Below are 27,594 nucleotides of genomic sequence, written 5' to 3' on the forward strand. Positions count from 1 at the left end.
GGTTCAGTCACCCCACGATCACTATTTTCTGGGGACACCGAGGGACGACAAGTCCCTTCTCTGACGTGCCCCTCCCCTCAGGGCCAGGCGCGGTGGGAACAGAGGTAGTGGCAGTGAATGTCACGCACGTGGCATTGCTGTCCCAGCCTGGTGTGTGGCGGTGCCTGCACAGACGTGTCCTGTTCCCCGAGCCACCACGGACCCCAGGGCTACCCCCTGCCCATGGCCAGCCCAGCCCTGAGCCCCCGAGGGCACAGGATGAGGCCGATCCAGCCTGTGACACCCGGGTGGGATCAGTGCAGCCCCAGTCCCCTGTGAGGCTGGGGTGATGCTGACACCCATCTGAGTGACAAGACTCCTGTTTCTGAGGACACACCGTGCATCCACACCACCCCCAAGATCCTGTAGCATCCCGCGGCATGCTGAGCTCCACCATCCCACCCATCCCACCACCCCACCCCACCTCCCATCCATCACTTCCATGGCAGGGATGAACACCCAACACTCAGGACACCTGCTGGGGGAATGTCACCAAACAGCCCATGCTGGCTTTGGGTGAAAAGCAAACCTGGCAGGGTGACACCCCAAGCACGATCGGTGCAGACCCCAACCCCTCCTGGGGCTTGGTGCTGCACAGGGACAATGGTGACACGCAGCTGGATGACAACACGCCTGTTTTGGAGGTTATATTCCACACCCCTCACCATCCTGAACACCCTGCAGCACCTCCCAGCACACCCAGCCCCACCTCCTGCTCCATCCCCCATCCAGCAGGGCATCCTCATCATCTCACCAGCCAAGCTGCATTCCACTCCATCCCACTCCCCAACCCTGCATCCTGCACATCCCACTCCCTAACCCTGCACATCCCACTCCCAACCCTGCATCCTGCACATCCCACTCCCCAACCCTGCACATCCCACTCCCAACCCTGTATCCTGCACATCCCACTCCCCAACCCTGCATCCTGCACATCCCACTCCCCAACCCTGCACATCCCACTCCCAACCCTGCATCCTGCACATCCCACTCCCCAACCCTGCACATCCCACTCCCCAACCCTGCATCCTGCACATCCCACTCCCCAACCCTGCACATCCCACTCCCCAACCCTGCATCCCACTCCCAACCCTGCATCCTGCACATCCCACTCCCCAACCCTGCATCCTGCACATCTCACTCCCCAACCCTGCATCCTACATATCCCACTCCCCAACCCTGCACCCTGCACATCCCACTTCCAACCCTGCATCCTGCATATCCCACTCCCCAACCCTGCATCCTGCACATCCCACTTCCAACCCTGCACCCTGCACACCCCACTCCCCAACCCTGCATCCTGCACATCCCAGCACACAGCTCCACAGCCCATCCATCCATCCCCAACCCACCAACCACTCCAGCCCTGCTGACATTTTTCATGGAGAGGATGAACACCCAGCGCCCAAGTGGGATCAGCGCAGCCCCCAACCCCTCTCCAGGTTCTCAGAGCTCAGAGTTGCACAGGGGTGACAGTGACACCCAACCAGGTGGCAATGGTCCTATTTTTGGGGGACACATTATGCACCCCACCCCACCACCAATACCCTGCAGCATCTCCCAGCGTACCCAACCCCACACCCTGCTCCATCCCACCACCCACACCGACATCCTGAACCATCCCATCACCTAAACCTCATCCCATCCATCACCCAACCCCACAACCACCATCCCAGCAACCCCTCCAGCCCCACTGGCATTTTCCGTGGCAGAGATGAACACCCAACAGCCAGGATGGCTGCCGGGGTACATGTCACCGAACAGACTGTGCTGGCTTTGGGCAAAAAACAAACCTGGCAGGGCTTGGAGGGAGAGAGCTAACCTTGACACAGTTGCAGCAGTCACTAATAGCAGGCAATATGCCTGTTCTTGGGGGACTGTTGCAGTTGCTAAGATACTGGCAGCCGTGTGAATGGAAATGGGTCAGTAAACCTGTGGAGAGATAGTGTGACACTGTAACCGGCACAGCTGTTGCAGCCTACATCGAAATCCCACCCTTTCAATATTTATCACTCTCCGCCTTCGGTTCCTTCCTCCCAGCAATTTTTTCCACGTTGGTTTTGCCCGGGGTTGGTTAAATCACCCCGAAGACTTTAATGAGATGAGAGGTGGTGGAGCGATGGGATGGGGTGGAAAAGGCGTAGTGCAGGGGGATGAGGAGGGAAATTAAAGCCCCACTTTGGGTGGGTGTCTGTCCCCTCCTCCCCGCCCCACTCCATGAGCAGGATGGAGCCAGTTCTTGGAGAGATTTAACAGGAAACAGGCTATAATCCCCCTGGTAGGAAAACGGGTGAAAAGGTCAATTTACTTCTGTCCCTCGTTTAGGCACTGTGGTGAAATTACACACTTGCAAGAGCCGCTGCACATGGCTGGGAGAGGAGGGAGCCGCGCTTGTGTCCGTCTGTCTTCGGCTGTCTGTGTGTCCACTCTGCCTGCTGCATGGCCTGAGCCTGCCCGAGGCACCCTGGCCAGGAGCAGCACCCATGGGCCCCAGGAGCAGCATTCACAGAGCCCAGAGCAGAATTTACTCAGCCCAGAGCAGCACCCACGAGCCCTACAAGTGACACGCACACCTCCCACTGTCCCACGCCGTGTCTCGGCACCCGCCAGGCCCTGCATGCCCACAGAGCTCCAGTCCTGGCCTCAATGCTCCAGCACTCCCTAAAAGGCTCCAGCACTGCCCCCACACTCCAAATGTTCCAGCAGTCTCCTTAATGCTCCAGCAGTTCTCCAAGCACTCCAGCATCCATCCAATACTGGAGCACTCCCACCCCAAGTACTCCAATATCCCTCCAGTATTCCTGCATCCCCCCCAAATATTCCAACACCCCCACGACAAATGCTCCAGTGTGTAAACGCTCTAGCATCTGCCCAAGTAGTCAAACATCTTCACCCCAAGAGCTCCAACACCCCCCCAAATACTCCAGCATCTCCCCAAGCATCCCAGCACCCCCAAAAGGCTCCAGCATCCCCACAACACCAAGCCCTGGTGCCACCACCCCCTGCCCCACACTGGGCTCAGCTCTTTGCTGCCTTTGGTGTTGCCACAACTCAGCTGGTGTGGGAAGGATTGGCTGTGCCTTGTAGTTGGGCACTGGGAGCCGGAACACAGCCACGGGAGGGGACACAGCCACGGGAGGACGGGAGAATGTCCCCTGTCCCTGTCCTCTGTCCCTGCCCCCTGTTCCCTGTCCCTGTCCCCTGCCCCGCCCCGGGCGCTGTCCAGGTGCGGGCAGGAGGCGGTGCCGCTGTCCCGGCTCTGGCCCGGACCCTGCTGCAGGGAGGAGGGTGAGAACATCTGGTCGCAGGGAAGAGGGACAAGTCCAGGGAAAAATGCCGAGCTCTTGGAAGAGGCCCCCATGGCCGCGGCTGGGGTGGAACAAGCCCCAGCATCCCTCCTGCGCCACAGCTGCGCCGGGGAGGGGAAACTGAGGCACAGTGGAGCCAGAGCATGTGATGTGGGGTCACGGAGCCGTAAGCGTCAGGGTCACCCCCAGCTCCCAGGCTGGAGGAGCATTGCCCAAGATTTACAGCCCGGGTTTTGGCACCGGGGGGCAGCAGGGAAGGGAAGGGAGGCTGCAGGGAGGGAGGGGAGCAACGAGATCTCCTCTTCCCAAAGACGCTCCCTGCCACCCCCCCGCAGGTGGCTGGAGCAGAACGGTTGATATGGAGACAGGGAAGCACAGACTGTCTGGGTAAGGTGACATTCGACAGATGCCAGGTTCAGACTCGCTCCAGCCAGTATTCCCACCCCCCCGCCTGCCTGCCTGCAGCCCCTGCGCAAAGGCATGTGCAGGGAGGGGGGCAGGCTGGGCAGGACAGAGGGGGCAGTGGGGCACCCTGTGATCGCTGGGAGGTGAAATGCCATCTTGTCCCCACCCTGAGGTACCAGAACCCTGAGTGTCCCTTGCCAGGGCAGGTTTGGAGCCCGTGGACCCCCAATCCTGGACCTCATGGTGCAAGCAGAGGTGCCGTGACCCCTGTGAGCACCCATCCAAAACGATAGGGGGACCCTGCCCTGTGCCAGGCAGGCAGGAAGATTTGGGGGACACCTCTGGGGAAAGGATCGCCTTCCGCCCCCACCACCCCGACTGCAGAGAGGGCAATCAGCTGATGCTTAAGAAGAAATGGCCCAGCTCTGGGGGGAGCACAGGCTTCGAATCCCCCACCCAGGCAGGTTGACACTGGGCACGGCAGCCCCTTGTCCCCAGGTTCACGGCCCAGGGAGGGGTCCCAGGCTGCCAGAGCCGCTCGGGCTGCAGTCCTGTCTCTCTGCACCTCGGCAGGGTCCCTGTGCCCTCTCATCCCCCGGGCTGGAGATCACGGGGATGGCTGGGAGTGATTCCTGGCACACAATCCATACGGGGAGCCCCTGCACCCAGAACAAGGCTCACGGTCTGCAGTGAAGGCAGAGGGGGGGTTTGGCAGGGAGGGGAAGGAGCAAACACAGGGGGTGCAGCACAGGGCGGGGGGAGCCCCCAGAACTGTCAGACTCCCTTTGGCAATGCTGCACCCCCTGCCCCGGAACCTGCAATGGCTCCCGGGCTGCACTGAGCAGGATGACGGGGGCTGCCAGCCCCAAAAAGCCCCTCAGCCTCTCCTCGCGCCCCGGCTGCTGTTCGCTGACCCCCAGCGCTGCTGAGCTCGGCCCCGGGTGGCCCCGGCAGGTGAGGCGGACCCCGGAACGGCGGGGACTGCGGGAGGGGCTGCAAAGCTCTCGGCATGGCCAGGATGGGCTCCAGCGCTCGCTCGGGCTCCTCCGTCTCCTCTTCATCACCCTCTGTTCCCCAAATATCCCCAATCTGCTCCGCAGTGCTGCTCGGCACAGCCCCAGCTGGGACATGCACTGACCTGGGGACACCCCGCACCCCAAGAAGAGGGGACACAGCCCTTCTCCTTCCTGCTCCCTTCACTGCATCTTCCACCGTCCTCCTCCTCCTCTCTGCCCTAAAGCCAGACGGATTTCACCGCTCTGCTGAGCTCCAAACTCCACTTCCAGATTTTCAGTGCGACCTTCTGGCTACCTGGATCCGGCACTGCAAGATGCCCCCTCTGATCCCCCCTCCCCTCCGGCCCCCCCAGCATCCCCGGGGGAGCCAGGGCTGGATGCAGCCAGGAGCAGGATGCAGGGGGAAGCCAGGGGTGGCCGAGGAGGAGGGAGAGGAGGAGGAGGGAGCGTAGGAGGAGGGAGAGGTCGGGCTGCACCTGGATGCAATACCAGCCTCAGGAGGCTCGGGTTGTTCGGGTTGTTGTGTTTAATCCAGCCTGGCCCAGGGAAAAGCAGGAGCATGGTCTGAGAAAGCCTGGCAAACTCGCTGCTCATGTGGGAGGCGCTGCCGCGGTTCCCGGGGCAGCCTCTGACCTCGCTGCCTACACGGAGGTTCTCCCCAAAGGGCCTCTGCTCTCCTGGGACACCATTCTGCAGGGATGTGCTCCCTCCCCAGGCTGCTCTTGTCTCCCCCAGCCCGGATCCTGCTCCAGGGGGCAGGCAGGGGTCTGTGGGACCCTGTGTCTGGCTATCACTGATCACACATAACCCGGGGGAACAAGGGGGGAAAGAAGGGAGGAAAGACATAAAACTCCCCAGATACCCCAAACCCCCGTTCAAGCACATGAGGCACCACGGGGTGTGGAAAAGCAGCAAGAAAAATCCACGGAAACAGCTGGGAAAAGCCCCAAAGCCCCAGGTCACCCCCACACGCTGCCCCCTGCCCTCGCTGCTCTCCCTGCCAGTTATTTCCAGACCTCTGCATCCCCCTCCTCCTCCTCCTCCCCATTCCCTCCCGGCACCCTGCTCTCCTCCGCTCGCTCTTGCATTCTGGTATTTGGTGTGCTCCTCAGCTGCAGGAAATTCCTGATGCTCTCCATCATGCAGCCTGTGCTCGCATCCCCCGCCCTGCCCGGCTCCCCTCCAAAGGACAGCCATGTGCAGGACAGCCAGCGCCGCCATCGCTCCCCTCCCAAAAACGGCATTTACTTCTCCCTCTTCGCCTTCTCTCGCTCCTTTGTTTATTTCCCCTCAATTATTTCCAACTCCAACCCTGCAGAACAGCCCCTCTCCATCTGCGCCCAGGGCTGAAGCCACCCAGCTCCGGCCATTCCCCTGCCTGGCTTTTCCCTCTTCGTCTTCCTCTCTTCGCGAGACCGCTCCTGATCTTATTTTAATTCGTCTCAGACGGTGTTGGAGTGTTATTTTAAGAGAGAGGATATGCACAGACATTGTGTTTTCTGCTTTTTCCTGGCCCCAAGCCAGGCTCTCTGGGCTGTCAGCTACCCACTGTGTTGCAGTCACGTGTGGGAAGAGGCAGCCAGAGCCAGCCTCACAACTCCTGGTAGCAACATGGAAATCAAGTGTGCACTTTCTTCCCTCTGTATGTGTCTGTATTATTAATAGCGTCTCTCTCTGTGAGTTATCCATAATGTATCTTAATACCTGTCCGTCGGTAAATGATGTATTGCCACGGCTCTGCGCGCCAGCGAGGGGGGACACGCACTGTGGCAGTGCCACCATCACCCCCGAGGTGTGGCACAGGGATGGGGAACAGGGAGGAGGGGTGGGCACGGGATCTGGTAGCCACGAGCTGCTCTGGTGTGTCCCAGCCTGCTGGCAGCCTGGTGCAATGGGCATGTGGGTAGCAGCGGGGTGCTGCGGGGAGGATGGGGCCAGCTGGCACTGGGCTGGCTCTGAGCGAGCCCTGGCACTGGCCAGGAGGTGCCGGGGGACACCGGTGTCCCACGCTGTGGGCACGGACACTGGCTGCTCCAAGCTCACAAAGGAAGGGGACACTCACTGCACACCCAAGGGACTGCAGGAGGCCAGGGCACAGCAGGGAAGGTGCAGGATGGACTGGCACTGCATGGCAAGGGCTGGATGGACATGGCACGGGTTGGATGAACATGGCACGGGTTGGATGGATGAACACAACATAGCACACAGCTCAGAGCTCGACTCTGCAGGACACAGATGTGTCCCATGAGGCTCCACTTCCGCAGGAGCCACCCAGAAGAGTCCAGGGGGCTCCCAGCCCCAGGAGGCTAAGCAGGGCTCCCCAAAAACCACACACATCCACCCAGAACTGGGGCAGCATCCAGGCCCCTGCATGCAGTGACAGTTGGTGCTGCCCCTCCCCAGGCTGTGAGGTCCCCTGTCCCCTCTGCATCCTGGGGATGGAGACACCAGGGCGGATGAACAGCCTGGGACTGGGGTCTTCCCAGTGCTAACCAGTAGCAATGTAGAGACCAGAATTGACCCATACTGTGCCTAGACCCCTGTGACACCTATAAAGCACATGTGCGTGCAAGAGCAAGTGGGCACGGACATCACACTCACCCTGTGCAGCACCTTGACACACAGATGTGTGCAGGTGTTGTTTGAACTTGTCGGTACATGGAGCTGCCAGCAACGTCCCTGCCTTGAGTGTCCCGTTCCCACAGTACCCCCTGCACCTCCCTGCTGGGACACGGTGCCCATTCCCACACTGTGCCCATTCCCACACCGTGCCCACTCCCACACACCATGCCCACGGATGCTGCAGCATGCATGGACAGGGGAGGACCCCAACCCCAGGCAGGGCAGCCCTGCACCCCGACACACAGTGGGAGCAGTGTGGGTGCCAACACCCAGCTGGGGTCACGGGGAGCAGGAATCCAGGAAGGCGAACTGGAGCTCAAAGCTTCACATTTCTGGATTCTGGTTCCCGTTTCTGCTCCCGGCTGTTTCCATGGAAACTGGCGTCGGACCTGGGAAAATAAGGTTAGGGTTTGCAGCGGGGGCCCAGTGCCAGCCCGCCTGCCTCTGCGCCCCTCTGCCCTGCCGCCTCACCAGGGCACACGCCTGGGTGCCCCCACACCTGCACCTCGTGATGCTCAGCTCTGGGGGCTGAGCTGCACTTGAACCCCCTGGCAACTTCAACACACTGTGTCCTTCCACCTGGTGACCCCCCGGGAGCCCGGCACACACTGGGTAATTTGGGAACTGAAACCACCACGCTGTCCCTGGCACGCTGGTGACGGTGGCGAGCTGGTGGTGGCACCCACTGGACCCACAGCCCTTCTCTGCCAGCCCACTTTCCTCCCTGGTGCGCCAAACACGGCACAGCTCAGCCTCCATGGAAACTTCCCAACTGCGCTCATGGGGCCATGACACCCCACCAGTCCCACTGGGACAGGGGACACTGGGACTGTCCCCACTACCCACACCCCATCTGGGGTTTTACAAGGACCCAGCCTCGACAGCAGCATCATCCTCCCCTTCCCCAGCTCAGGATCCCCAGTTGCTCCAGGGAAGGTGGGGAGCTGGACGGGGGAAGAGAACCAGGACACGACACCTCGGGGGAGCCGTGAAGACTAATGAATGGAGGCTTTTAAAAAGCACTTTGACTGAGAAGTGCTATAGTAGGAACTAATTATCCCTCCCGCCTGCGCGCACCCTCGCACGCCGGCGCAGCCGCGTCCTGCTCCCTCCCGGAGCCACAGCTGCAAAATCGCAGCCAGCCCCAGCACGGAGCACCGCGGCAGCCACGCCAGACAGACTGGCCCTGCCCGGGGAAGGTTCCCTCTGAGACTCCACTGTGTCCCCCGTGTGCTCCCCGTGTACCTGTGGCCCCCACTTCGCTGCCGTGGCCGCCCTGGCAGAGCTGGCAGCAGCAGGCTGGGGGGCACGGGGTGGTGCTCGCCCCCCTCCTTGCGCTGGGGTTTTGGGGAATGTTTCCTTTTTAATTAAATCCGCCATTTTCCGGTGACGGCAGGTAGGCAGAGCACCAGTCCGTGTGATGCTCAGGGAGGGACGGCACTGGCACGGCGCGGGGGGGCACGGAGCCGGCACAGAGCGCGGCCCCTCGCCCTGGGACCCTGCAGCCCAGCCGGGGGGCAGCCCAGCTCTTCTTCCTGCAGCTCTCACAGCAGCCGTGGGCAGCACGGACACACCGGGAGACGCCCCAGAGCTCACCCCGCTCAGCCACGCAGGTCCCCACAGTGCCAGCCCACAGCACCCACAGTTCTGGGGCGGTGCCGGCGCTGCTCCCTGTCCCTCCGCACCGGGCTGGGGATCTGGCGCAACCCCATCCTGTCCCAGCACTGCCCGCTGCCCCATTTCGCATTCCAGTGTGGGCCGGCCCGCTGCCCTCTCACTCCCACCCCCACCCCGGGCTGCGTTTCAGCTGTTGTTGAATTCTGTCCAGGCTGGATTCATCACAAGAGCCCTCAAGCGGCTGCAAACAAACAGAAAAAACAGGGAGCAGGAGCGCGCGGAGCGATCGATCGGCGCTGGGGGGGGGGGGGGCTGAGGCCCTTTGGCAACGCCAGACCAGCCTCAAATTCCTCACTTCCAAGAGAAAAGGAGCTGGGGATGAGCGGCAGGAAGAGGGGGATGGAAAGCACAACAGCCACCAGCCGGCGGACCATGGCAGCAGAGCCCCGGGCACGGTGCTGCGGTGACGGGCACAGAGTGCGGGGGACGCTCCCTTCCTCGCGGAGACGGGCTCGTTCCGCTCTGAAACTTCCCTCTTGTGGTTACTGCAGTTAAAAAAGCAAACAGGAGACTTGGGTGCATTCAAAAAGAAATGGGAAATGGCATAAAGGGTGGGAGCACCCGCAGGGATGGGGTTTGCCCAGCAGCGGGTGGGTGGTGGGTCAGGGTGCAGCTCCCTGGGGCAGGGACAAGGAAAGCCCCTCACCCTGGCACTGCAGAGGGGACCGGGCACGGGGAACACGCGGCGTGTGATGGGCAGCTGCAGCCCCAGAGCCCAGGGGGGGACGGGAAAGGCAGGGGAAGCAAACACTGACACCGCTCCGGTGGGAATTGCCACCACTGGAGCTGCGGGGTCAGGTTGCTGCGCCTGGGTTTTTAAGAGGGGCTGGATAATTTTTACCGCCACTAACGATCCCATCTGCGCCTGACACGCTCCAGCTCCGAGCCCAGCATTCCGGCAGGGCTCCCACACCTCCCTGCCAAGCTTCTCCAACTCGCCTCCCTCTGCCTCGACTGCTGACAGCACAGGGCACAGATACGGCCCCTGCCCAGTGCTGCTGGCACAGGGCAGCCAGGTCCCTGGCATCTCCTGGTGCCACCACTGTAACCATCTACGGTGCTCTGGAGCACTGGGGTAACAACCACGGGGTGGCCAATGGGCAGAGATGGCAGAGACAGGGATGCTGCACAGCCTGGGGACACAGAGGAGCCTCTCCAGCTTCAAGGAGAATTTAACAGGCTTTTTTTCAGCCGTGGTCCCTTGCAGGGTGACACTTGCTGTCCTCCCTGTTCAGGGATGAGGACAGTTGGATGTGCTGGCACCATTTGTCCTCTTCCCAGCTCCAAACAAAGACCTGCTGGAGGATGCTACTTTTTGGGCAGGAGGTTTGCTGCATCCTGCCTGCAGAGCTCCCCGCCAAATCCCATTCAGTCAGGAGCTGAGGGGCACAGCACCGGTGTCTGCAGCACAAGGCTCCTCTCCCTGCAATGTCAACCTGCTGCTCCACATCCAAGGCTGCCCTTGGAAAAGCTGTCGGCTGCGCTGGCTGGTTTGCCAAGCCCAGGACAAGCTCTTTAGCTCGACTCTGCCAGAACAGATGCCTGGGCGACTGTAATTCTTCCTAGCATGGATGGAGGGGGGGATGTGTGGAAAAAAACCCAGCCTCATTTAAGCATTGCAGTGGCTGCTCCTCCCTTCCCCAGCATCCATGGCATCGCAGCCCCACAGAGGGTCCCCCCAAAACCTGAGGGGCGAAGCGGGGAGGGGCTGGGTGGTGCCAGGAGGGAAGGCAGTGCCCGGAGGGATGGTGTGGCATAGCACATGCTGGAGCTGAACATGGCTCTGCTGCCAGCTGGGGAGGAGAGAGCGACCCGCTGCAAGGACAAGTGGGAAGCGCGAGCTCAGCGTGCCACTGGTGTCCTTGCAAACGCTCGCCTGCTCTGTCTCGATGCTCCCCACAGAAAAACAAGCCCGTTCTCATGGCAATGTCCTCTCCAAAGAGCACAGGGAAGGGAGCACGGTGACATGCTCTGGAGGGGCCGTGCTCCTTCTTCCCCCAGCACAGCACGGCTGTGGGGCAGGAGCTCCAGCCACGCCACTGCACTGCTGGAGGAGCCCGGCAGAGTTTCCACATGGATATTTTCTTCCACTGGCTGCAGTTTGGGGCTGCCAAAAGCCAAAACAAGAATGGAAACATCCCATTTTATTGGCAAAAATTCAAGGCAGGGTTGGGGTTTTTTTCTTTGGTTTCGGCTTTTTCCTTTTTTTTTTTTTGTTCTTGTCTTTGGTTACGAACGGAAATTCCCTGCCATGAAATCATGATGAAACCCCAAACCAAAACACAGCTTGGACTGAAACCTTCACCCGATTCCCTGTGGATCCCTTGTGGGGCTGGTCACAGGGCTGGGGATCACCCCACACAGCCCTGGGACATGAGCCCAGACCCCACTGCCAGCCCCAGCCCTGTGTGAGGTGAGGGGATGTCATGCTTTGGGGATCCCTCCAGGGACCCCATGTGATTCCAGCCTTGGAAAATCCCACACCACCCTGCCTTGGTGATGGCACCTGGCAGCTGGCACCACACCTGGCAAATCACAGATTTGTCCAAAGGGAAACTGGTCCCCATGGATGGGGCCAGGCAGGGACCAGGACTGGGGTGCCAGTGTCTCCAAGCATGTCCTTAGAGCAGTGCTTGCTCCCAGGAAGGTGCTCTGCAGGAGCAGTTGCTGGGAATGGCCTCATCCAGCCCATCCCAGGGAGTCCGGATGTGGCCAGGCCCGGGGCTCACCCCTGCAGCCTGCCCAGCATCCTCTCCTCCCATCCCCTTTTTCCACCAGATGTTGGGGTTGGAGAATGAAACAGCTCTTCCCAGCCCAGTCCCCGCCGCATCTCCCTGCAGCTCCCGTTCCGGAGCCTAGATCCAGCCACGCAGGCTGAGGAAGGCTGAGCCTTTGTCCGGCTCCCCCCACCGCGCTTCCCTTATCTGCTCCGGCTGCCTTGCCAAGAGCAGGCAGACGATGGCGGCAGCCCCAGGCTGCTCTTCTCCTCCTCCTGCCCCAAAGCCCCTGCGGCCACTGCCACCCCCTGCTAAGTGCTGCCAGCACCTCTCCTCCATCCCTGCCTGCTCCCCAAAACTGGGAGAACCCCCCCTCACAGCTCCATGCTGCACCCCAAACCTCCCACTGGCCACAGCATCACCCCCTGTGCACCCCAAACCTCCCACTGGGCACAGCATTACCCCCTGTGCACCCCCAGTCTGCTCCTCTCTGGGGCTGGGAGCATCGCTGGGGGGCTGCAGCCAAGGCAGGGCTGGGGGGGCAGGGCTGGGGGAGGCAGAGCTGGGAGGGGCAGGGCTGGGGGGGCAGGGGGCCGGGGCACTGTGGAGCCGGGTTATCTGTCTGCAGAGCTCCGTGCAGCAATTAACCTCAAGAGAGCAGCCGCGGCTCCTGCCAAGAACCACATTAGGTGTGTGTGGCAGCGTCTAGACATTTGAGAGACCAGAGGCCTTGATCTGGAGGAAGGCGGCTCCATCCCTTCCCCCACCGCTTGCCCGCCTGCCCCACAGGGACCCCCTCGCTGGGTCTGGCCAGCAGCGAGGATGGAGCACCCGGAGGGATGCGGGGACGGGGGCGGGAGGCTGGGCTGAGCGGGTGGGTGTGGTTCCAAAGAGCTCCATGTTGGGCTACCAAACCAGGCTCTCCTGCTTGCCACACGGCATGGCACAGCACGGCACGGTGTCCTCACGGATGCACACCCTCAGGTCCCCAGCCATCAGCGGCAGGAGGAGGAGAAAGGTGGTCGCAAGCACTACCTGAGCCACCTCCCACCAGGAGATGTGACAAACATCCCATGGAGCCAGCAGCAAACCCCGTGACGAGTCCTGGAGTAGGGATGGAGCTGGGAAGAGACCCAGCTTGCTGCTTCCCAGTGCCAATCCTGTCACCTGGGGCAGGTGGGATGAAGCCAGGTGGGCACCGTGGGGGCTGGGCACCCTCCCTGCCAGTGCGCCTCACACCCATGACACCCCCTTGCTCTCACCTCCCGGGTGCAGCCACCCCAGACGGCTGCAGGATGCTAGGGAGAAGAGATTTTCCCGACGTTAATTAATTAAAATAAACAGCAAATTAAATACAGCAAAATTAAAATAGCTCCGGAAATTAATTTTCAACAAAACCCACCTGGAAAGGCTGGATATTTAAAGAATTAATGGAGCCCTCTGAGACCATAAAGAACCGCTGAGCTCCCAGCATCCACCAGCCCCCTCCGAGCCTGCCCGGGGACCCAGGGCTGTGGGGAGCTGGGATGGGACCCTGGAATGGGACTTTGGGCAGGGACCCAGGACGGGACCCGGGAAGGGACCCGCACCTCCCGGCAGCTCCCGCCTTGCAGCTGCCTGCACGTGCCCGATGCTGCCACAGCGGGAGGGAAGGATGCTGGAGAAGGATGCAGGGATGCTCCACAGCATCCCAGTGGGAAGCACGAGCTCAAGCTCCGGCTTGGCTTGACACAGGGCTCTGCAGGGACACTGAGCTCCTGCTGGCTGTGTCCGATGACTGGGACAAACGTTGTGGTCCCTGTGTGACCTGCTGGAACACAAGGATGTCCTCATCACCCTCCTGGCTAGAACCCACTGCACTGAGGGAAACCTTGACCTCCAAACCCATCTGCCTGGGTGCTCGGGGCCCCCCAGAGCTCTCCCCACACATAATCCCCCCCGGCCAAGGCGGGATTAGGGTGCGAACGGGCTGTGCGGGCGGACAAAGCTCCTTACCAGGCACGGCGGGCGGATCGCTGGACTGCCGAGGGGCGCGGCGGTGCCGGGGAGCATCCCCGCATCCCCGCGCCCGGCCGGGCTCCGGCCCCACACCAGGCACAGCTCGTCACACGCCGGGGCTGTGCCAAAGCGCTCGGGGCTGGGAGGCCCATCCGGTGCCAGTCCTCCCACGGCCAAGGCGGCGTTTCCTCTCCCTGCGCCCAGCCTGCGCACAGGCGCAGCGGCACAGACACCAGCGGGCGAGAAAAGGCTCCGGAAGGAAATGGAGAAAGCAAGACGAAGCTGGCAGGTGGAGAGCAGGAGGGGCCGCGGTCACCCCCCCTCCGCTGCAGGGTGCCAAAGGGCATCGGGGGGTCCCCACGTCGCCGTAGTGCCCGGCCGCGCTGCCAGCACCGCGCTGCTTTGCTCCATCGTCCGGGGAAACTGAGGCACGGGGCGCCTCGCGCGGAGCCCCCCGCTCTCCTGGGAGGGAAGCTTTCCCCCCGCCCGGCCGGGATGACACCAGCTCCCCATCCTCCTCCCGCTCCACCCTGTTCCTGCAGGAATCCGGCAGTCCGGGCTCCGGGCCGGCGGCCAGGGCCTCCCTGCTGCCCGCAGCTCCCGCCCCGCTGCTGCGGCCCTGCTCCCGCACCCCTGCCCGCTCCTCGCCGCACACACCTTCCCACCGCGGGTCAGGGCGACCTTGGAGCGCTGCCGCGGCCGCTCCGTGCCAAACTTCCCGGCGATGCCCACGGCACAGCCGGGGGTGACGGATCGGCAGGAAGGGGGATTTTTTTCCCCATTTGTTTATTCGTTGGGTAGGTTTTTTCCCTGGCTGGAGACAAAGGCAGGCTGTGTGCCCGGGCTCGGGTCCGGGGGTGCCGGCGGGGCCGGGACCCTGTGGCGATGCCGGGCCAGCCGCGCCGGGGGCTCTGGGTGGCCGGTTTCCTCCGCACACAGATGGCTGTTTCGACTCAGTCGAGCGCTTGACCTAAATCTCCTCCTGATCCACGGGAGCTGCAGTCCCTCAGCAGCACAGCTCAAGGCAAGGAGGAGGAGGAGGAGGATGAAGGGGGGACCGCGGCCAGCTGCGGACTGGCGGGAGGGTCGTGCCGGAGGGCCCCCACCCCGGCTTTGGCAGCAGGGCCGGCGGAGGCGGCAGTGGAGGGAAGAAGGGAGGGAAAGGGGGGGTGGAAAAAAAAAAAAAAGTCTCCCACGCTTCGAGCTCCAGCGCTGGCCGCCCGCGCCTGCGTGCTGCACCCACCGGGACCGGGCAACCGCCCCGGCGGGCTCGGCGCCCCGGCGACCACTTCCTCGGAGAGGGGCCCGCGGAGGAAGCTCCAACGGCTCGAAAGTTTCGCCTGTGACTCAACCGCTGGCTGGGGTGACGGAGCCGACCCCCGCAAAGGGAGGGCCCTGGGATCCCAGGGGTTCGGGGCACTGGGGTGGGGGATTTTTTTGGGTTCCCCAGACGAGGGTTGTCTGCGAGGCATGGCGCTCCACCCCCAGTGTCGGAGCAGCCCAAACCGGCTTCCCAGCGACAGCAGAAAGCTTTTAAAATCCCCTACGCGCGGCATGACTCACTCCAGAGCCAGTGCCCAAAACAAGCTCCGACACGGAGAGGAATGGCGAGAGCAGGGATGCTGGGGGCGGGCAGGAGGGGCTGGGGAGGGCCGGGGAGGGGGAAAGGGGGAGACAGAAGGAGGGAGAGAAAAGAGAAGAGGCAGAAATAACAGCATCTGAAACTCTGCCTGCTGGAGGCTAATTGGTTCCGGCACAGCCTGGTTTGTTTGGCAATGTTTCCTCTAATCCTTCAGGCTCCGCGCTCCCGGCCCCAGGGACATGGGGACATCTCGACACCCGGCCAGCGCCACTGCCGCACTGCTTGGACCCCGTCCCACTCGGGGATGCAGAAGGATGATGCTGCGACCGGCTGTGCCCACCCTGGGGTGCCCCCGAGTCCTTCAGGCTCTGCACTCCCAGCCCCAGGGACACGAAGACATCTCAACACCCAGCCAACGCCTCTGTGGCACTACTGGCTTGGATCCCTCTCCCACCCTGGGATGCTGAGGGGTGATGCTGGGACCACCCTGAGTCCTGCTGGGGCTGCACCCAGCAGTGGTGCACCTGGGTGCCGTGGTGACACCTTGGGGATGGGGCCGGTGGTGACACCGTGGGGATGGAGCCCGTGTGACACCCCGGGGATGGGGACAGGGATGCTCAGGGGGCTGGGCAGGCAATGGCTGGGGCGGCAGAGGGAAGGGAGGGGAAGGGAAGGAGGGCCCCCACGGCCCAGCATGGCCGAGTCAGAGCACTAGCCAAGAGTCGGCAGCTTTGTTCCAGGTGCCGGCTCCCTTTTTTTCATTAGGCTAATGGGATGCGGATGCATTATTCCATTCCACATGCTGCTAATGAACCACTCAGGCCAGTGCATTTGCATTAATGTGCAAAGCACTGGAGGAGGGTGGAGTGGCTGCATCTGGCCAAGGCTGACCTTCCCTGCACCGCCCAGCCTCCCCAAGCCGCGCTGCACTCCCACCACTCTCCCACCACCCCACCGGGCCCAGGAACTCCTCGGGACAGCCCCGACACACATTCCAGGACACCAGAACCAGCCGCGAGACACCTCAAACTTGCTGCCCACGTTGTCCTCTTGCCCACACCGTGCCTGGTCAGCTCCACCACCCCCTCCCATCCATATGGATCATGGGTGATGCCCCCCTGCCAGTGCCCCACTCTGTACCCCGTCCCCAGTGCCAAAGTGACCACAGCATTCCTCCCGCACTCTTCACTGCCCCCCAAAAAGCAATCACTCCCACCTCTGCATGGAAACCTGCTCGGCGTGTCACTCCTCCCCAGTTACTTGTTCTGGGACCTCCCAGCAGCACCCAGAGCTCCCCTCCAGCACCCAGGGGAGCAGGGGGCCCTGTCCCGAGCCCCCCACCCCAGAGCTGGCAGGCAGCGCCGGGCGCGGGCGTCACTGCAGCCCTGGGGTTGTTTGTTACGGCTCCCAACTGCCTCTGTCCCCGGAGAGGTTTCGAAGGCGAGTGACCCACGAACTGGAATGTGCAAAGCCTCCAGCAAACAGAGCCAGCTGCCTGCGCCCGCGCAGGGGGGGTGCTGAGGGGAGAGCAGCCGGCCCCACGCTCGGCACAGCACAGCACGGCCCTGACACCACTGCACGGCCCCGCTGCCCTCCCAGCATGGGCAAACACCTGGCTGAGGTGAGGCAAGAGCAGCCCATTGCTCTTGTCAAGTCCCCAGTATCATCAGCCATGATGAAGGCCCCCAAGTTCCCATGTCCCACTTCCTTCCTTCCTCCCAGCCTGTTATTTGGCAGCACATGGCCTCCCAGAGCTGTGCTGGGATCAAGGTCTGGCTGCAAGACACGAGTCCTTGGGTGGCCGAAGGACCTTTAGGACATGGGACAACACAGTGGCAGTGCCAGACCCCTCGCCTTGGTCTTTGCCACCTCCCCAGGGGCTGGAGGGCTCCCAGCTGCAGTCAGTGTGGCTGAGCAGGGCTCTGTGCCCGGCCCGTGTGCGAAGCCCCCGCGCTGCAGCGTGCACGCGGGTGTCTGGGTTTGTCACAGCCCGGTGAGCAAGTTAATCTCAGGCTCCCTGACACGTGGAATAAAATCGCGATCCCATAATGGAATTCATTTATCTTCCTGTCCAGGCAAAGAACGAGACCCCTCTGCCCACTGGGGCCGAGGCTGGGCCAGGCCAAGGTGCCCAGCTCCCAGCCAGGGGTCCCTGCCTGCATCCACCCTCCTCCCTGCCATGGCACCAGGCTGGCACTGAGCGATGTTCCTGTGAGCAGAAACCCAGCAAGGTGCCAAACCCTGGGTGCCACAAAGTGCTCCCTTCCCGCGGGGGCAACTGGGGTCACTGGGGAGGGCCAGCTCCCCCAGGCTGATCTGGGGTCCTGCTGCGCTGCAGGGCAGGCACAGCACTTGGGGGGGAAAGGGAAACTGAGGCAGGCGGCTTTTGGCAAAGGGCAATCCAGATGGCGTGAAGGTGATAGGGGAAGATGTCCCTCTGTCCTTGTGTCTTTCTGTCCCTGCACCTCCTTCTTGACTGCCAGTGCCTTGGCCAGCCCTGGTACAGAGCACCCATCCCAGGGACTCTGCAGGGATGACACCAGTTGGGGCACCCATGGGAGACCCCAGCACATCCCCAGGGACTGCCTCACCCACAGCCATGGGTACAAGCAATGGGGAAAATCTCAGGAGTCTGGGCAGGGCAGGAGGCCACGGGGCTGCCATGCTGCTCTGTGCCTTATTTTCCCTCTGGCACTCAGGCTGAGGCCACCCCCAGGCAAGAAAGTGGCCCCGCGGCCAGTAGAAGAGGAGGAGGAGGAGAAGAAGAAGGAGGAGGAGAAGGAGGAGGAGAAGAAGGAGGAGGAAAAGGAGGAGAAGGAGGAGGGCTGCCCCTTCTTGGGCACACAAAGCCCCTTTCATAGGGGCCGAGTTTGGTTTTCCTCTGCCAGCCCAGCACCTCGCTCCTCCTGGCCTCCAGAAACGCTGTGGTCAGAGTGAGAAGCTGGCGGGTGGGACGCCTGGGGGGACACAGGGACCTTCAGGTGGCTTCATCCCTCACCCTGACCGTCCCCATGATTTTCGCCTCCTGTCAGCTTTTAATTATACCCCTAATAAAAGTCGCTTTGCAGGGGAACAGGAGCTTTGTTGCTCAGCAGCTCATCTGCTCCTGCTGCTCCTTTCCTGCTTTAAACCGTAATCCTCAGCTGGGGACACTGCAATTAGCCACCGTGGAGCTGGGCACCGTGTCACCGAGGATTACAACTGCCTTTGCTGGGGAGCTGGGGCACGCAGCCTGGTGTGAGTCCATGGCTCTTTGCAGGATGGGGTCTCCCCCCTACAGCCCCCAAAAGAGGGGGATGAGCTTAAGAGCCCCTCTGAGCCAGGCACCCCACAGCTGAGCTCCTCTGGGCACCCACTGCCCCACACCCTGCACGCCATCAGTGCCACTAGGTTGTTTTTGGGCTGGTCGGGACCCAACAGTCCCTATGCCAAACCCCCTGGAGTCAGACCCAAGGAGCTCTTCCCAGGGGTCGCGTGTGCACTGTGACTCTGGGGACAACAATGCGGCTGGGAGCCTCAACCCACACCTCTGCATGTCTGGGAACACGGTGCCCATCCCCGAGGCCCTGTGTCCCCGAGGGGGCGGGGGAAACTGAGGCACAGGGCACCGGGCACTGAGAAGCTGAGGACAGCTGTGACACCGGAGCAGCTCGGTGCCGCGGGACCCTCGTGCACGGTGCGAAGGCCACAACTGCAGCCTGGCAAAGGGGTCGCTGGACCCCCGGCACCCCTGGAAGGAGCCCGCGCGTCGCTCCCGGTGCTGTCGCCAATCAGCCTCTTCCCGGGGCTGCGAGGGAGCGCGGGCGCTCGTTAGCAGCCGCTCATTAAGAACCCTCCGGGAGGATGAAGGTACCGGGGGCACCTGCACCTCCGTTTAATGAGCTGCAGCACCATTAAATGTTGGAGGGGACCTCGGGCACGGTGGGAGTGCCGGTGCGGGGGCCGCCCCCACCCTGACCCCCGCCCAAAGTAGAGTGTGGGTCCCTGTGCCGGCGTGGCCTCGGGAAAGGAGGAACGCGGGAGTAGGGTCATGGTGACAACTGCAATGGCGGTGGCAGCTGCTGCCAGGAATACCCCGAGGTCCCCACCAGCGCCGGGGGCACCCTGGGGACTCACGGGCACCCACGGGCGCTGCGCAGAGACGGTGACGAAAGCGCGACAGCAGTGCCGGGGCACCACAGGACCTCTGGCACCTCAAGCCGGACACCTTCCCACTCTGGGTGCCCCCAAACTGAAAAGGGAACTGACATCCTGCTCCCCAGGAGCTCAGCCAGCACCCAGAGCTCCCAGTCTAACCATGAACCGCAGCACCCCGAGGGGGAACCTCCCGGGCGCAGCGCACACGGGGACGGCGTGTCCCCCCACGCCGCAGCCCCGCAGGACGCCCGGGTCCCCCGCTCGCACCCACCCGCGTGGGGCTGTCCCTCGCTCGTGTTTACTCGGGCTCGTTAGCGCCGGCACATTGCCATGGCAACTCCGCAAGCTGCGCGTCGCCATCCGCGCCACTGTCGCGAGGCTTGGGGACGTCCCCACGCGTGGGGTCACCGCGGGCACCGCCAGCGCTCCCCCCGGACGTGTCGGGCTGGGGAACAGGGTGGGGTGCAAGGGGAGGGGGAACACAGCAGGGCTTGCCCCCTCCCCGCCGGGATGGCACGGCTCGGTGCCACCCTGCCGGGGTGGTGGCACCCGCCGCTCGCCCCAAGCGCCGCTGCCACGCCAGGGCTGCAGGCGTATGCGGGCACTGCCAACACGCCTGGGTGCTGCATTATTTATAAACCGGAGGAGCAGAGGGTTCGGCAGCAGCTGGGCCACCCTGCCCGGCGTCACGCAGCCAGCAGCCCACTGGCACAGCAGCACCTTGGCCAGGAGGGACGGTAAGGGACACGGCTGCCTGTGGGGCTGGCAGAGCCACGGGGCACCCAGATGTCACCCTGGCGTCCCCGTGGATGTTGCGGGCGGCTGGTGCAGCACGCGGGGATGTCTGGTGTGTCCCTGTGACCCCAACCTGCCTCCTGCCACTCCAACCTGCTCTCGCCACCCCAGCCTGCCTCCGGCCACCTCAGCCTTCCTGTTGCCACTCCAACCTGCTCCTGCCACAACCTCCCTCCTTCCACCCAACCTCCCTCTTGCCACTTCAGCCTCCTTCTTGCCACTCTCACCTGCCCACTGTCACCCCAGCCCGCTCCTGGCTGTGCGTGACCCCACTGCAGATGGAGCTGGGTGGTGGTAGCAAAGGGGTCTCCCTATGCCAGCCCCCATGGCACATGGCCGAGCCCGGCTGTCCCACAGCTCTGTGCAGCAGGATGTGGCCCCAGCATCTTCTCCCACCATGGGCTCTCTTGGCTACGGCAAACAGGTTTTCCTTAAGCTTTGCAGAATCCACCCACCTCCTCCCCCCCTACGAGTCCCACCTCCAGGCTGATGGGGAGAAAGAAGGAGGGGGGGGAGAGGCTGAATTTGGGCTTTTAATTTTTCATTATTAATTTCCCATCGAAGCCGAGAGGCAGCGGGGCTCTCTCAGCCGCCCCCAGCATCGCCCCCCGCGCTCCCGCGCGCTCTCCCGGAGCTCTGCACCGGCTGAAGCCGAGCCAGGCTGCCGATAGGATTAATTCTGCATGACTGCCCATCTCCGCGGGGGGATCTAAGACCCTCAGGCCTGCAGCAATCTTTAAAATTCCTCCAGCCCAACTTAATTCCCTCTTCCTGCAGAGCTGGCGCATCTGCTGCAGTCAGGCACGGAGAGAAGGAGACGGAGGGAGAGGGGGGGACGACGGGCACCCAGGACCGCCGTCGGCTCCGGCGCCAGGCGGTGGCCCTGCTATGGTGGTCGTGGTCCTGCCTTGTCACTGTGGGGTCACCCAAAGCCTCGCCAGTCACCCATCCCATTGCTGTGAGTGGTTTGTACTGGGGATGGGGGAAACTGAGTCACAGTGGGGCAGCCCTGGATGCAGGGTTCCCCTCTGTTTCCCCCCTAAACTGGTGTCACCTCCTTGTCCCTGCTGGGACTCCCCGAAGCAGAAGATTGATGTAAAATGGCTTTTTTTTTCATCACCTGTGAGCTCTGCCTCTCCATGCAGCATTCATTCAGCCTCCCCACCCCTCTCACCTCCCACCGTCCCAAGACAGACTCCCAGGGCTGAACGTCATCTGAGACGTCCCTGGATCTTGGGACGGCTCATAGGAACAGAGCTGCTACTTGGGAAAAGCAGCATGGGGGAAAAGCCTCCCCTGCTCAGCCTCTCTTCCAGGGGACAAGCACCCAGTGTCACCCCCGTGGGACCCCCTGCCCGTTCAGCCCCTCGGAGCAGTGTCAGGACAAGGAGCCGGGCCGAGCCGGGGGTGCACCCCCCCAAACCCCGCCGTGCACCGCGGCAGCCTGGGGACGGCCGCGTGTCCCCGCGTTTGAAGGCTCAGCCACAGCGAGGCTGCAGCCGGCGGGCAGAGCTAACCTTCAGGGGGTGATGGGGAGATGGAGGGGAGGATGGAGGGGTGGATGGATGGAAACAGTCACCCTGCTCCAAGCCTGCTGCACCCACATCCCTCAGCCCCACGGCCGCATTCCCAGGGTGCTGCATCCAGAACCATCCCCTGCACTCACATCCCCCCAGCCCCACAGCCAAATTCCCAGGGTGCTGGAACCAGAACCATCCTCTGCACCCACATCCTCCAGCCCCACGGCCGCATTCCCGGGATGCTGGATCCACAATCATCCCCTGCACCCACATCCCCCAGACCCACGGCCGCATTCCCGGGGTGCTGGATCCAGAACATCCCTTTTGCCTTCCTGCCTCCGAGCTGCCCGGCTCACCAGGCAGCTGAGGAGTGCAGCCCAGCCCAGCTGCTGGTGGAGCTGCGGATACATGCATTTAAATCACTTATATCTTTACTTTCTCCTGCGCTGGCTGTGAGATGGGCTTTTTTTTGCATGCGTAATTAGGGGGTGGAACAGATGGCGGAGGGTTCGTTTAAAGTAATGCATCCATTAAAATAACCTTCGCTGTCGGGGACTGCGCTCCGACAGGGGCCTGCTTCACCGGGGGTGGTGGGGAGGGTGGGGGGGCCTTTGGTGAGGAGGGGAGTGTTGGACATCGGGAAGGGGGACGGGGCGCACATTCCCTGTGGGATGCATCATCCTAGATCATGGCATGAAGGATACACCAAACCTCGCTGTCACGGATGGGCTGGGAAGAGAGCCGGGGCCAAACTCCAATCAAGCTGGGGGCAAACTGGAATCGAACTGGTGCTCTTCAGGGCTCAGTTTCCATGGCAATATGATGGCAGCAAGATGGTGGGGACGCAAAACCCAGGTTGGGGAGGATGCCAACAGTTCTTGAGGCAGGCACAGTGCTTGTGGGTACCCCGGGGTACCCTGTCCAGAGCTGCCCCCCATGGGGACTGTGCTCACCTCTGCCCCCCGCCCACCACAGAACCCAGAATGTGCCTGAGGAGGACATTGCCACACAGCACCAGCCGTCTCTCCTGTTCCAAACCCCAGGTTCCTGGGAGAGGCAGGAGGGCTTTGTTCAGGCACCGGAGGAGCGGAGGCCAGAGAAAGCAGGAGTGCCCTGCCAGCTCTTGTGTTTCACTCCCAAGGAATGCCGGGGAGGGGAGGGGAGGGGAGGGGAGGGGAGCGCTGCTCCCCCCCTTCCCGCCCTGCTGGGCGCCCAGCCCGGCTGCAGGGTGCTGAGGCTGGGAGGAAGAGGAGGGATGAAGGATGGGGAGGCGGGCGTCGCGCGGATGCCGCGGCAGCACCACGTGCAGCCAGGGCTGGCAGCGGGTGGGCTGGGGAGGGGGGGACACGCGATGACACACACCCGGGGTGACACGGTGATGCCAGGCACTGCCTCAGATGGAGCAAATAATTCTGAGCAAGAGCTGCTGAGCAAATATCACACCCCTCTCTGGAAGGAAAGGAGGAGCACCCACTGAAGGAAATGAGGGGTACCCACTAAATCTGGCGAGTCCAGAGGAGCCAGAGAAGAGGATGGGGAAGGGTGAGAGCAGCAGCGGTGCTGGAGCCACCCAAGCGTGTTCAAATATTTAGTGTGCACTTGCGAAGGTGCTTCTGCTGCCTTTAGGGCATCGCTTGTTGGAAGCATCGTAGAGGTGGGAACTGGGGGATGGGGAGCAAATGCCAGGGATGTGCTGCAGGGGGGTCTTTCTTTTCCAGCTGGGCTGGGGGGAACAAGGCATGGGGAGCCCAGGAAAGACTGAGGTAAGCTCAGCTTTGCCCTGAGCCTGGCCCCTGCCTCATCATCCCTCTCTGGCCAGAGCTCCCAGAGCCCGTGGGACTGCACATCTTTCCGTTCTCCTCCTCCTCTTCCTCCAGCTCCATGAGCCACTCTGGTTCCCCCCATTCCTGCTCACTGGCACCCTGGTGCAAGGCCTAGCATTGCCATGGCCTTGGGGACTGCTGGTGGCTCTGGCAATGTGGCACATGACATCTACAGCAGCGGGGAAGCGCTGAGAGTGGCGATGTCAGGTGCTGGAGCGAGGGATCAAGGGGACATATGGGATAGCAGTGCTCAGTGGGGACCACTGGAGAGATGCCAGCAGCCAAGAGGGGATCATGGCAGGATGTGGCTCGTAGGGTGACAGAGGTCTCCAGGCCAGCAAGGTCCCCCACCCTCCTTTTGACTTCCCTGGCCCCACACACACATCAGAGGAGCTGCTGCACTGGCAGAATGAGGGACAGCAGGTTTTGCCCCATTCCCACATTGTCCTGTGGCCACCAAGCCCCTGCCCCACCACCCCCACTCCTGCTCACTGATCCAAAATTCCCTCTGCTCACCGCTGTCCTCTCACTTGCCATCACCTTCCCATCAAACGCCAGTGTCTCCCTTTGCCTCTCTGGGTGTTTTGCGAGCTCCCTTTGGTGCACCCCAGCACAGTGAGCTCTTCCCACTCCCCAGCCAGCAATCCGCCGGGAAAAACCGGTCCCAAAACCCTTCCCCACATCCGCGCCAGCTCTGCGGGTCTGGGGGGGCCGCGGCCGGCCCCCTGCTCGCCAAGAACAATAGCGCCTTGTTCCAGCCCGGCTCCGTCCTCTCCTCCCTGGTCAAAGCCCTGGCCACTCTCACCTCTACGTTCTTCTCGCTGTTTCCCAGCTCCCTCCTGCCAAATCCCCGTTCCCGAGTGCTTCTCCTCCCCGCGGGTCCATATTAAGCTACATTCTCCTTTCAGCTGGGTGGAAAACAGCAGTAATAACCATGTGGAGAGAGCCGTGCCCCCCACCTCCACTTCCCTCCCACTTTGGGGTTCAAATTTCATTTCAGCAAAAAAGCTTCCCCCGCCTCCAATTTCTTCCCCCAAACCGAGTCGCTGTCGTCGCGTCTGATCTCGGCAGGGGACGTATGGATGCTCAGCTCCTCCTGGTTCAGGATCTGCTGCCAATCTGGACCTCGCAAACTGGTTCTCACACAGCTCCCGCGTAGCACCTCCCTCCCAGCAGTTATTGTCCCTCCTCAGCCACCCCAAGCCAGCTCACCCTCCTGCCACCCTCCTCCTTTTCACCCTTCCATCCCGTTTCACTGCCACCTTGCTCCTCTGTCATCCTTTTCCCATGGCAGCCTGTTCACCTGCTCCCTCTTCATCCCATTCCTGCCACCCACTGTCACCTTGCCACCCCATTTCACTGTGGCTCTGCTCTCCCTGTCACCCTGTTTTGTTGTCACCACACTCCATGCCACCCTGCCCTTCTGCCACCCCACTCCCAATGCCATCCCCACCTCCTGTGCCACTCCTCTGGTGCTCCACAAGGTGCTCCTGCTTCTGCTGGGCACATCCAAACCAAACCAAACCAAACCAAACCAAACCAAACCAAACCAAACCAAACCAAACCAAAGCGCTGACTTCACCAGGCAGGATTTATTCCTGGCGTTTTCCTGGGGGACCAGCGGGGCTGGCAGCTGGCAGGGAGCAGAGCATCCCTGCTGCCTCCAGCCCAGCAGCCTCCCTCTTTCCTGCAGCTGAGGAGCTCATCTCCCTCGCCCAAGGCGCTCCATCCTCCTCCAGATATTTTAGGCCCAGGTTTTGCAAGGAATGTTCAGGCGCTGAGCCCAAGCCGATGCGCTGAAGTCAGCAGGAGGCGAAGAGGGAAGAGGAAATAGGGAAGAGGGAAGAGAAAAGAGAGAAGGAAGAATGTGCGTGGGGCTTGAGGCCATGGAGGCGGCAGCAGCATCTGAGGGATGGCATGGCATGGCATGGCACGGCATGGCATGGCACGGCACGGCATGGCACGGTGCTCCCTCTGCCTGGAGCTGGCTCAGCAGTGTGAAGGGCAGAGGACTGGAGCTGGAGGATGCCAGAACTGCTCTGCTCTCCCTCTGAGAGGATCAATACCACATTCTGCATCTCCTCTGCCTCTCCGCATTGTGCCAGGCCAGGCTGCACCAACACTCTCCTCCTGGCATTTGGAACGGGAAGGGGGATCCCCAGCACTGGCAGTCCCTTTCACTGGGGAGGGGAAGGAGGTATTTTTGCCAAGTGTGTCCCCTGCCAACACCTGCCCAGACCCACCTTAGCACCCAGGATCTCCAAGCCACTCTCATCCCTGTACATCAATCTTTGCCTGCACACCAAACCTGCCAGTACACCAAATCCTGCTAGCACACCAAACCCTGCCAGCACACCAAATCCTGCCAGCACACCAAACCTGCCAGTACACCAAACCTGCCAGTACACCAAACCCTGCTAGCACACCAAACCCTGCCAGTACACCAAACCCTCCCTGTGCACACCAAACCCTCCCTGTGCATACCAAATCCTGCCAGCACACCAAACCCTGCTAGCACACCAAACCCTCCCTGTGCACACCAAACCCTCCCTGTGCACACCAAACCCTGCCAGCACACCAAATCCTGCCAGTACACCAAATCCTGCTAGCACACCAAATCCTGCCAGTACACCAAACCCTCCCTGTGGACACCAAAACCTGGCAGCACACCAAATCCTGCCAGTACACCAAACCCTGTCTGCAAACTCTGGTCATGCATATCAATCCCTGTGTGCACCCCATCTTGTACACAAACTACCTGCACACCAAATCCTGCCAGCACACCAAACCCCGACCCCTACCTTCACACCAAACCCTCCCTGTGCACACCAAACCCTGCCAGCACACCGAGCTCTACCTGCACACCAAGCCCTTCCTGCACGCCAGCGTCTGCCTCTGCACCCAGCCCTGCCAGCGCTGCCGACGCTGCCCATGCACGTGCTGACACCTCCCGCTCTCACTCCCCTTCCTGCCTGCGCCCCACTGATCCCCGGCACGGCCCCAAGCACCTCGAACCTCCCCAGCGCCCCCGGCACCCGGGCAGCTCTGAGCCCGGCTCAGGGCCCGGGTGTCTCGCAGCTCCGGGGGATGCCGGCCCCTGTCCCGGGCTCGCTGGCACGGCGCGCCCGGCGTGCTCCGACAGGTGAGCCCCCGGGGCCGCGTTCCTGCCCGGGCCGGCAGCTGTCCCCACCGGGCAGCGCTCTGCCGGCGTGTTCCTTCCAGCACGTCCCTCCCTCCTTCCCTCCGCATCCAGCCTCTCCCGGCCGGAGAAAGGGGGGAGCCGGCAGATTTTAATGAGCTCCCCGGAGGCATCGCTGCGCACCCCCCATCCTCCCGCCTCTTCCCGCGCCCGGGAACCGATGCTCTGAAACACAACCCTCGATGGCAAGCCTGGAAAAAAACCACAGGGCACATTTTCCCCCGCCTTTTCCCTTCCCTCCTCGCCTCCCCCAGCTTTTTTTTGCTCTCCTGCCGATGCCAAAGACCCAGCCGGGCTCTTGTGCTTTCACTCGCAGCTGCAGCTGCCGATTTTCGCTGTAAGCCCTTGTGCCTAGAAGGCCCAGAGCGAGGGATTCTGGGACGCGGTGATTGAAGACAGCACCAGCACGGAGACCATTGCTCAGACTTTCCCTGTCTGTCGCCCCAACGCTCAACCCACAGAGAGGGAGGGAAAAAAAAAAAAAAAGAAAGGAAAAAAAAAAAAAAAAAAAAAAAAGATGGAGAAGGAAAAAAAAAGCCAAACCAAAACCCACCGGACTGGCGCTCGCCCCTTCCCACCCACGCCGAGAACACACTCCGCTGTGCCGGCACCCGGGCAGGCAGCACACAGGGATGGAGTGAGCCCCCAGCCCTGTGACATCCTGGTGAACTCCGAATCCAACTCCAAATCCCACCAGAAGTGCGCTGGATCCCTCCCACCGTTCAGCCCACTGTACATCACCCTAAAAACTCCCAG

General features: G+C 62.3%; 1 protein-coding gene across 2 annotated transcripts in view; it reads right to left on the bottom strand.

Moving 5' to 3' along the window:
* Positions 1-27,594, bottom strand: part of AHDC1 (AT-hook DNA binding motif containing 1) — a 50,635-nt gene that overhangs the window by 20,293 nt on the left and 2,748 nt on the right. The window contains exon 1 of one of the 2 annotated variants that reach the window (XM_056509221.1): positions 13,780-13,884. The exons of the other annotated variant lie outside the window; for it this stretch is intronic. The gene's annotated coding sequence lies outside the window, so the exon portion shown is untranslated. Of the gene's footprint in view, positions 1-13,779; positions 13,885-27,594 lie in introns of those variants that run through there. 2 annotated transcript variants of the gene reach the window in all.

The sequence above is a fragment of the Oenanthe melanoleuca genome, chromosome 23, assembly GCF_029582105.1.
Source record: "Oenanthe melanoleuca isolate GR-GAL-2019-014 chromosome 23, OMel1.0, whole genome shotgun sequence".
In the NCBI taxonomy this organism is placed as follows: Eukaryota; Metazoa; Chordata; class Aves; order Passeriformes; family Muscicapidae; genus Oenanthe; species Oenanthe melanoleuca.